This window comes from Esox lucius, chromosome 13, assembly GCF_011004845.1.
Source record: "Esox lucius isolate fEsoLuc1 chromosome 13, fEsoLuc1.pri, whole genome shotgun sequence".
In the NCBI taxonomy this organism is placed as follows: domain Eukaryota; kingdom Metazoa; phylum Chordata; class Actinopteri; order Esociformes; family Esocidae; genus Esox; species Esox lucius.
Window position 1 is genome coordinate 36,435,905 of NC_047581.1, and position 11,358 is coordinate 36,447,262.

Sequence of the window (11,358 nt, forward strand, 5' to 3'; positions counted from 1 at the left end):
GGAAGACCTAGGACACGCTGGAGGGACTATGTCTCCCGGCTGGCCTGGGAACGCCTCGGTGTCCCCCCGGAAGAGCTGGAGGAAGTGTCTGGGGAGAGGGAAGTCTGGGCATCCCTGCTTAGACTGCTGCCCCCGCGACCCGGCCCCGGATAAGCGGAAGAAGATGATGATGAATGATGAATGTTTTATTATGATTTATCTGCATCATGATTGCCAGCACTGGCACTTCTTTGGTCTTCCTGGACTCCAAATGGAAAGCCCAGAATCAAGACTACACAATAACACCTCTCTTGTGCATGCAGTTAAAATGCTAACACACTTGTTTCTGAAGTGACAGTAGTGAAGCCAATTGTCCATATACTGTTGCTTATTAAGAGACATAATGACCCTCATTTATCATTCTTGCGTAGAAACGGGCGTATATGTTGGCGTAAGATTTTGCTTACACTCCTCTCATCGCCTGATTTATGAAACTGTGCGTACCTTTAAAATCCAGGTGTACGCAATACCTTCCCTTGATAAATGCCGCGGATGAAAACGATCGTCATTAGAATAACACGCCCCTATATATTCAAGTCTCCGCTTCCCCCACGCCCTCATTTTACGCCATGGACACACGGAAGACGGCAAAAAAGAGAAACTTCTCTGACGTGGAGATTGAGACGATCACCAGGGAGGTAGAAAGAAATAAAATTGTTTCATTTGGCAGTTTAAAAAGCGGAATAAAAGATGATGATGTGATGTGGAGTACCATTCATTCACATTAATAACTGCATGACAATTTGTAATATTCGTCTTATTATTTCATGATATTTATCAATGACGTTTATTGTTATTTAGAAGAAGAATGTCGTTATTATTATTATTTCTATTATTGTCTAAAAGAAGAAGAAAGTCATTTTTATATTATATTTTGGTAATTCAAAGCCTTTTATTACTGAACCCAGTCCATGCGCAACTGCCGGGCCTAACCCTGAAACGTCATGTGAAGCGCACAGACTCGCATCTGAAGGAATACATATAAGTCAAATGCTTTGGTAAAGTCACACAAATGAAACCTTGAAGTCCATGTTGCACAAAAATAAACACAGTAGGTCATTTTTACAGTAGGTCATAATATATCACATCTTTTAGTTTGTCAGTGCGTTAGGATTTTCTTTTCTGCGCTGTTAAGGTTTCATTTCTCTCCGCCATGTCCATGTGCAATATTTTGTTGTCATCCATCCACCAAAGATCACTCCAAATATAACTATTAATACTGTTTTATTTTCAGTTTACATCTCTGCACTGGCATAACATCAGTGCACGAGGGAACTGCAGCAGGGGCTGAGTATACGGCTACACATTTTTTACTTGAGACAGGTCAAAATAAAAGTCCCGTCTCTTCACACATGCGCACAATTAACTCTTGCATAATTTTGGGTATACAACAGTCAGTATCATAATTAAACAACATAATATAACATAAATGATGAGAACATATAACTCAACATGCGCATTTCCGCACTAACTCAAAACGTGCGTACACCACCTCCTGAGCTGGCGTAGAATTTGAGAGTGCCGTAGGCCAACGTCCATATTGATAAATCTCAAAGTCACCGTGGTTTTGGGTGTACGCCAGGTGTACGCTGGAAATTTGATGTACGCACTTTTGATAAATGAGGGCCAATGTGTGCCTGGAAATACTATATAGTTCCAGTATAAGCATCTGTTGATGGACTTGTTGTGGACTGCAGTGTAATGAAACTTTAAGGATGTGCTTTATATGAGTATGTGCATAAGTTTAAATATGTGCATTTGTAAATGAAATGTATTCAAATGGGGACTTGCCCTGTTCGTTTTAATTATTCAGCAAATACAATTTTCAGGATATTTGGATCTATATTTTACGATTGCCATCATTCTGAGAGGAGGTTGGAAAGCAATCAGAGATTGTGAAAGATTCCTGACCCTGCCATTCCACCATATTGAACTGAATAGGCAGTTCTTGGGATCAGCATAAGAAGCAACGTTCTGAAATGACAATTTACTCTCCATGGAAGTAGTGATGTTTGAAATAAATAAACACCCATGTGATAACATCCATGTGATAACATCCATGTGATAACATCCATGTGATAACATTGGTCGGACAGGGATCCTAATGCTTGGCGTTTTGGTTCCTATCCCTGAATCAACATGGCACTCAATCTTACTGTGATGTGGGAATGCCCTTATCCTTTGTGTGTTGTTTTCAACCAACAAAGGGAGGGCTATTCTACAGTAAATGTCTGACAACATGCTGGACCACAAGCTATAATACTCTAGAACCACTAGATGGTGCTATGCACGTGGTAATCTGAGGACCTCTGAAATAATTTGAATACTGGGAATCAAGGTACATTAGCCTGTCATTTTATCTACATGTTTGCTTTTATGAATAGTCACATTCCTGTGTTCATATTAGTCTTGATGATTGTGCATTGTCAGTAATAGGTATTTCTGTGAAAATGTTAGTTGTTAGTAGAATGTATGGAAATTCCTGACAGGGTACTGTCCACACCTTCCACTCAAGCTCCATTGGCAACTAAGGATTTGTCTCTGTATTAATGATCAGATAATTACATGTCGACATCTTCAGTTGTGCGTTGCTACATACTGTAGGTGGAGACGATACACAAACCTACTCAATAAATCAGTTTTTCTCCAGGAGGTCCCAATTAATTTAGATCATTGCATTTCTTTCCCAAACACGATGGCATCACCAAGGTTGTTTTATAGGAACTTGTAGTAATTTTAGTGCCACTACCTGGAGAAAAACTATTTTTTATTGATAGAACGGATGGTTTGATGATATCAAGGAATATATTTGTTTCCCCACTTAGTAAGAAGAGTCCATAGAATTTATACACATGCCTATCTTGACAGAAAACAGGTTGTTTTCTGAATCTGTAAACCCTTGATTGTGTACTAAGCATGCACATGATAAGCTTTTATAATGGTTATTTAAACAAATACAGCTGTAGGCTGAATTCAGCCCAGATTCAGGGTGAGGTTGCTATGGAGCTTGAGCATGCAGTAACAGTCAACAGCAGTGGGAAACGTGGCACAACGTTTAGCAACTTTCCTCCCTGTTCAGAGATATAATAACAAACACTTCACGTCAATATAAAGACAGCTATGAAAATAACCTAAGTCATGAAAGGTCATGACATTTGGTTCACAGGCCCTTTCACTGACACAAGCATTGTTATTTTGGCTGTTGACCAAAATATATTCAAGTTACAGTAACATAATGAATATGGGCTTAAAGTGCAGTCTGTCAGCTTTAATTTGAGGGTATTCATATCCAAATTGGAGGAAGGGTTGAGGAATTACAGCTCTTTAATATGTAGCCCCCTTGGTTTCAAGGGACCAAAAGTAATGGGACAATTAACTCAAAAGCTGTTTCATGGACAGGTGTGGGCTATTCCTTCGTTATTTCTTCATCAATTTAGCAGTTACAGTGTCCAGGTGTGGCATTCACATTTGTAAGCTGTTGCTGTGAACCCCCAACATGCGGTCAAAGGAGCTCTCAATGCAAGTGAAACAGGTCATCCTTACACTGCAAACATAAAAATCCATCAGAGAGATAGCAGGAACATTAGGAGTGGCCAAATCAACAGTTTGGTACATTCTAAGATAAAAAGAACACACTGGTGAGCTCTGCAACACAAAAAGGCCTGGACGTCCACGGAAGACAACAGTGGGGGATGATCGTAGGATCCTTTACATGGTGAAGAAAAACACCTTCAGAACATCCATCCAGCCACTCTCCAGGAGGCAGGGATATCATTACCCCAGTCTACCAAGAAGAGAAGACTTCTCGATAGCATATGCAGAGGGTTCACCACAAGGTGCAAACCATTCATAAACCTCAGGAAAAGAAAGGCCTGATTAGACCAGGCAAGCCTAGTACAGCCAGCCCGCAATTAGAAGTGATAAATGTTGTTGCACTTTCAAATCCTGGTCTCCCAAGTGAAAGGTATTGTCTTGAAACACTACGCCACAGTGCAATACATTTGTTCAGTCGCTAGACACATTGAGGATTGTGTTAAACTGTCTAACGTTTCTTATTAAGTTTACTTCCACCACAAATAGCATCTATGAACAGTATGGCTTTTTGCCACTGGCCTTTGAACAGCTTATTAGCCAGTAATAGGCTTACTAGTATCTACTAACTTACTACTTGGAATAGTCATAAGAATTGAGCGATTGCTAGCAAGACTGAAGATGAACTTTTCCCTGCCAGAGCTATTTCATTTCATGGCACAAAAACAGTTTTTCTATCATTTGTGAATGACATTATTACAATAACTATCAACATAGCTGATTATAACTGACTTTTTCGTCAAGAGAAAAGACGAGAGAATCGTGGAAACCCCTGCTATTTTACTGCCCAAGGGGTTTCGATAAAGCCTATTTACCGCTTCTCTAACCACTACCCTATTTAACAAGGTGTAGTCAGTCAGTAAGAGACATTTGACCTTCTTGGTAGGCTCTGCTTACGTGGTCTGGCAAAAAGTATGTAGAAGGCTTGGAACAGCTCATGATCCAAAGCATACCACATCATCTGTAAAACACGGTGGAGGCAGTGGGATGGCATGGGCATGCACTGGGTCTCTAATGTTTATTGATGATGTGACCAAAGACAGAAGCAGCTAAATGAATTCTGGAGTGTATAGGGATATATTGCTCAGATTCAGCAAAGTTGATTTGACAGCTCTTCATTTAACAGATGGACAATTACCCAAAAACATACTGCGAAAACAACTCTGAAGTTTTTTAAGGCAAAGAAGTGTAATACAAACCCGATTCCAAAGAAGTTGGGACACTGTACAATTGTGAATAAAAACAGAATGCAATGATGTGGAAGTTTCAAATTTCAATATTTTATTCAGAATACAACATATATGACATATCAAATGTTTAAACTGAGAAAATGTATCACTTTAAGGAAGAAATAAGTTGATATTAAATTTAATGGCATCAACACATCTCAAAAAAGTTGGGACAAGGCCACGTTTTATAACAGACTGCAAACGTCTGGGGACTGAGGAGACAAGTTTATGAATAGGAATGTTGTCCCATTCTTGTCTAATACAGGCTTCTAGTTGCTAATCTGTCTTAGGTCTTCTTTGTCGCACCTTCCTCTTTATGATGCGCCAAATGTTTTCTTTGGGTGAAAGATCTGGACTGCAGGCTGGCCATTTCAGTACCCGGATCCTTCTTCTATGCAGCCATGACATTGTGATTGATGCAGTATGTGGTCTGTCATTGTCATGTTGGAAAATGCAAGGTCTTCCCTGAAAGAGATAACGTCTGGATGGGAGCATATGTTGTTCTAGAACTTGGATATAACTGTCAGCATTGATGGTGCCTTTCCAGATTTGTAGGCTGCCCATGCCATATGCACTCATGCAACCCCATACCATCAGAGATGCAGGCTTCTGAACTGAGCGCTGATAACAACTTGGGTTGTCCTTGTTCTCTTTAGTCCGGATGACATATGGCGTCCCAGTTTTCCAAAATGAACTTCAAATGTTGATTTGTCTGACCACAGAACACTTTTTCACTTTGCCACAGTCCAGCTGAAAGTCTGCACTTCAACTGCATCTCAGATGTTTCATTTCAAATCCATTGTGGTGGCATACAGACCCAAAATTATGAAAATTGTGTCAGTGGACAAATATTTCCGAACTGAACACGTAATCATCACAGTATAACACCAAGTCAATTAAACCTCAGGGATACCAATATGTCCAGTTAGGAAGCAGAAGCGATTGTGAATCAGTGATACCTGTTTTGGTGCAAATGAAAGTGCAACAGTGCAACAGGTTCACTGAAATCCACACTAGTTGGAACAGCCTGTGATTCACTGACATTTTCGGTGTGAGTTTCAATCCAGCCCTCAATTGGCCATATTGTGTTCTCAACAAATTACCCAATGTACGATAAAGATTTGTATCTTTAATATATTTTGTTCGTTGAGACCCGATGTGTGATTTAAGTGTTACCTTAGATATTATATTTGGCGTTTCACATTTTGTAAAAAACATTTAAATTCTTGTTTTCTGACACCAAATTATCGGAACAAAACATTTATTTTTATATTTATTTTTCACATAAACAATTAAAAGAAAATGTATGTTAATGAACTAAAAATTCACATCAAATGTTTTGCGATATAAATGCATTTACTCAAATCAGTGGCATCGTTAGGGCCTGGGGCGTCCGGGGCTGTAGCCCTGAATATTTTATGAATAAAATGGAACAAAAATAATAATAATAAAAAAATAGCCCCTGATCTATCCATCTATAATTCCAATCGCGCATTATGACGATGTAGACGTGTAGGCCGCTACAGTGTACATCGACATTTTTCGCAGGTACATTCAAAACTCTGCACTTTCTGTCCCAGGCAGGGTGGGAGGGTGGGTTAAGCTCGAATGTATTGTGATCCTAGCGACGCCTCTGACTCAAACCATTGCAATAATATTCATATTGTCCACATTTCTTCATCTTACTCAAGAGTTACGAAATTTGGCACACACCCTCAGGGACTCTGGTATGGTTCTGACTAAACTTGGGTGAATAAAGATTTGTCATTTTCCAAATGACACTGATTGGCACAGAGGGGCGGGTGCGTCAATTGATGAATAAGATGTTTATTGTTGCCCTTATTTGATCAGAGTTGGCTGAATGAGCAATGGAATAATGATGCTATTTACTGTGGGCCAATGGTACCAGGAATAATCTAGTCCTGTCAAGTAAAGAGAGAGTCATTTCATGCAATATGATTATGACTATGGTACACTGAAAAGAAACAACAGATAAGAGGCAAATCCATGCACTGTGGGAGTATTGTATGCATCTTAAATTGAACCATAGTACTGATGAATAATATATATATATGAATAATATAATGAATAATATAATATATATAAGTAATTAATTTGCATTTTTTGCATGACATACGTATTTGATACATCAGAAAAGCAGAACTTAATATTTGGTACAGAAACCATTGTTTGGAATTACAGAGATCATACATTTCCTGTAGTTCTTGATCAGGTTTACAAACACTGCAGCAGGGATTTTGGCCCACTCCTCCATACAGTCCATGCTTCACGGTTGGGATGGTGTTCTTGGGGTTGTACTCATCCTTCTTCCTCCAAACACGGCGAGTGGAGTTTAGGCCAAAAAGCTATATTTTTGTCTCATCAGACCACATGACCTTCTCCCATTACTCCTCTGGATCATCCAGATGGTCATTGGCAAACTTCAGACGGGCCTGGACATGCGCTGGCTTGAGCAGGGGGACCTTGCGTGCGCTGCAGGATTTTAATCCATGACGGCGTAGTGTGTTACTAATGGTTTTCTTTGAGAGTGTGGTCCGAGCTCTCTTCAGGTCATTGACCAGGTCCTGCTTTGTAGTTCTGGGCTGATCCCTCACCTTCCTCATGATCATTGATGCCCCATGAGGTGAGATAGTGCATGGAGCCCCAGACCGAGGGAGATTGACCGTCATCTTGAACTTCTTCCATTTTCTAATAATAGTTGTTGCCTCCTCACCAAGCTGCTTGCCTATTGTCCTGTAGCCCATCCCAGCCTTGTACAGGTCTACAATTTTATCCCTGATGTCCTTACACAGCTCTCTTTTCTTGGCCATTGTGAAGAGGTTGGAGTCTGTTTGAGTGTGTGGACAGGTGTCTTTTATACAGGTAACGAGTTCAAACAGGGGCAGTTAATACAGTTAATGAGTGGCGAACAGGAGGGCTTCTTAAAGAAAAACTAACAGGTCTGTGGGAGCCGGAATTCTTACTGGTTGGTAGGTGATCAAATACTTATGTCATGCAATAAAATGCAAATTAATGATAAAAAAATCATACCATGTGATTTTCTGGATTTTTGATTTAATTACAGACCTCTACATGCTATGTAAGTAGGAAAACCTGCAAAAATCGGCAGTGTATCAAATACTTGTTCTCCCCACTGTACATACATACATACAGGAATCTGCAATGTACAGTAGTTTTTCTCTCACCCAGGCGGGCAAACAGGAAGTGCATGTATATCTTGAGTACTTAGTTCCCTGGTCAATATGAATCCATGTATTTTTTTGGAGCTCATGGTGTTTGTGAGATCACACTCATTCATATGGTAAAGGCACTGCCTGCAAAGTATCTACATAAATCAAATCTCTGACTAAGGGATAGATGATACTGTATACGCATTTAATCATATCGCCAGTAATGCAAAGACTTTTGCACTCAAACATTTTCCTGGTGTAAGATTAAAGGCAGCCTGTGTTAGCTCACAAACACACATCTGCAAGGCAAAGGCAATCAGTTGCCTCAACCGGCACTCCAGTGACTAAATGTTTCAGTCTTTTCTTTCTTCCCAGTTGCATCTGTTCACTCTTCCACTCATTTATAATCAACAATTCACAAATCACATCTCTAACAACCCTGAGAAGCCCTGTTTCAATATGTGTAAATGACTGTCTAGTGGTAGATAATCCTATAATAATGATTGAAATCTATTTTCTTTCAGATGCTTTAGATGCAGTTGATTGACATTCTCAGGTGCAATGTAAACAATAGAGTTGTCCCAATCCCATGACTGAGGAGCATAATCCACCATTTACTTTACAGTCACAAAGCTAACTAAAAAGCATAATTCTTCAGGAGAAGTTGGCCTAACTTCAAAACCATTCACTTATTTGACTGTCATAAAAAAAATGATTGCGTACTCCTCCCTTTGTCCTGAGTACATGCAGAACTGACAGGACCTGGGGTAAATGGAGACACAATTTAATTTTAATGTTTTTACCCTGTGTTGCTTGACACATTTGCTAAATAGTAATGGCCTCTAAACCTGCCAGCTGTCTACTGGTTCCTATTCCAACTAAACTACAGGAGGATCTGCTTCATGTGCTTGACCCAACTATGTTAAATTATAAATGGCTCCCTATCATTTGGAAATACAGTGCATTGATAAAGTTGTGTATTTCTGATAAATGAAATAAGTATAAGTTATTTGTTACTTCAACAGCCGTTTTTTATTTTTGGTTTTGGTTTAAAAGCTGAAAATATCCAGTGTAAAATAAAACATGCAGAAAAAGAGAATCTGAAAGGGGAAAAAATATTCCACACTATACCTAACTCTTTAAATGGCAATAATAAAGTCTCTCATAAAACACCAATCCCTGCCATGGAAAAATAAATCATTTTACATTCACATTTTAATTATTAAGCAGACACTCGTATCGAGAGCAACATACATATTGGCCATTTTCAAATATCTAACTAAAAAGCAATTATCCTATTCCAAATGCCTTCCTGAAGATGTTTTTTAGTTTCAAATTCTCCGGTCTGGTTTTAAACTCCATCATGGTACTGAAACCATCAGTTAAACCTTTACATATGTAAATGATCCATTATTGGGTATTTTAGACAAATCAATGTTTGTGTAATGATCTGCCTATCCATGTGAAACACACACACACACTCTGTAAGTGACTTCTGAGGAGTCATCTCTTCAGTAGCGTCCATGTTTCAGTGTTGTCTGACCCAGGTTTGTGAAGGTCACCGTATTGACGGATCACCTCTGCGGTATCAACCCTGGCAGGCTCCCCTCTCTCCACTGGGACAGTCGAGCCACTGACCCCGTGGAGGCTGAGTCACTGGCCTACTTGAGCTTTCCAATGATGTGCTTAAGAGGGTGCATCGCGTCACGCCAGGCTTTTCGCCCTTGCTCAACGTGAGTGGGGTTGAGTCACTGAGATCTTTCTGTTTGTTTTTATACCGCCCCCCCGCCCCCCTCAGGCTGGTGCAATGGGAGAGAACACTGTGACCTATACATGGCTATACATGGCTATACATGGCCTTGGAAAGATGAGTAGAGAAGGAGTTAATAGTTCTCTGAGCTATCATACTGTAGCAATGCCCTTCTGTTAAACATCCCTGCATGAATTCTAATGACAAATAACTTCTGTTCAGCAGAGGCAGACCTTTCACTGGTCTCTATACAGGGCCTGGGACAGTATTTCACTGTGAATGATGATTGTTCTTCTTAACGCCTGGAGTTGATAGTTTATAAATAAAATCCCATGCTTTTTTATCACTACATCAATGAGTAGGGTTGGTGTACACAAACTAAATGCTAAGCAACACCCATGAGTATTTGTTTCTTCTCCTTAGTGAGGTCCATAAATACATTTAGAGAACACAATGGGTTTAACCAGATATGCAAGAGCCAGAACATAAAGGTAACGTTTCCGTATGAAGAGCCAGAACATAAAGGTAACGTTTCCGTATGAAGAGCCAGAACATAAAGGTAACGTTTCCGTATGAAGAGCCAGAACATAAAGGTAACGTTTCCATATGAAGAGCCAGAACATAAAGGTAACGTTTCCGTATGAAGAGCCAGAACAAAAAGGTAACGTTTCCGTTTGAAGAGCCAGAACATAAAGGTAACGTGGCCGTATGAAAATGTGCACTGACTTTGGATTGTCTAGGGACGATCTCTCTGCTGAATAGTCGTTTTTTTTACCGTGCACTTCAGCTGAAGCAGTCTCAGACTGAAATATGCACTGTAGCGAAACGACAGAGCACTGGAATAATTTAGAGTGAGTCAACAGACTACTGCAAGACACCGGTTCTTTATTTGTCCCTGTCTGTTGAACCCCTTGGTGACTAAACATGGCCAAACCAGCTCTGGTCTGTTTCGGTCATTTGCCAAACGAATGTCCCGCACCGAGTTCTGTGGTCCAGACTCAGTTGTTCACACACTCTGCAGCTGCCACAGATATTCTGGAAATGAATAGGTGTTTTCCGTACATCTCTCAATCCACCACTGTGCCATGGATATATGGAGAATATTTTCAACGTGTTATGTTGCAGTTACATTCAGGTTACCGGTCCCAGGAAACTACATGAAGGATGAGCTGCGGTCTTGTCCTTGGTGATGTCTCTGGAGCTATGTTGCGGGGGGACAATTAAAGCCCTGGTGACCGGGTTCTGTCCCATATAGAAATAATGTGCGTGGCTGTCTCCTTTCAGAAAGCTTTGTTGGCATTAGAAATTCGATGGAGAGAAAATGCTGCCTGCACTCTTGCTGAGACAATTCTGGGGGCTTGTTGTTGTCATAGACAAGGGAGATCAATACCATTTATTAGTCCTCCCAGCATCCTCAGATACCCTATAGTGGAGCTTTCTTATGACTAATCTGGAAGTAAATTACTTGTGTTCACTCTTCCTCTGCCCTTGCTGTCATATTTACTAGGGGGATGTATATAGTCTCTGTGCATGGCTAAAGCCATTTCAACAGCACGTC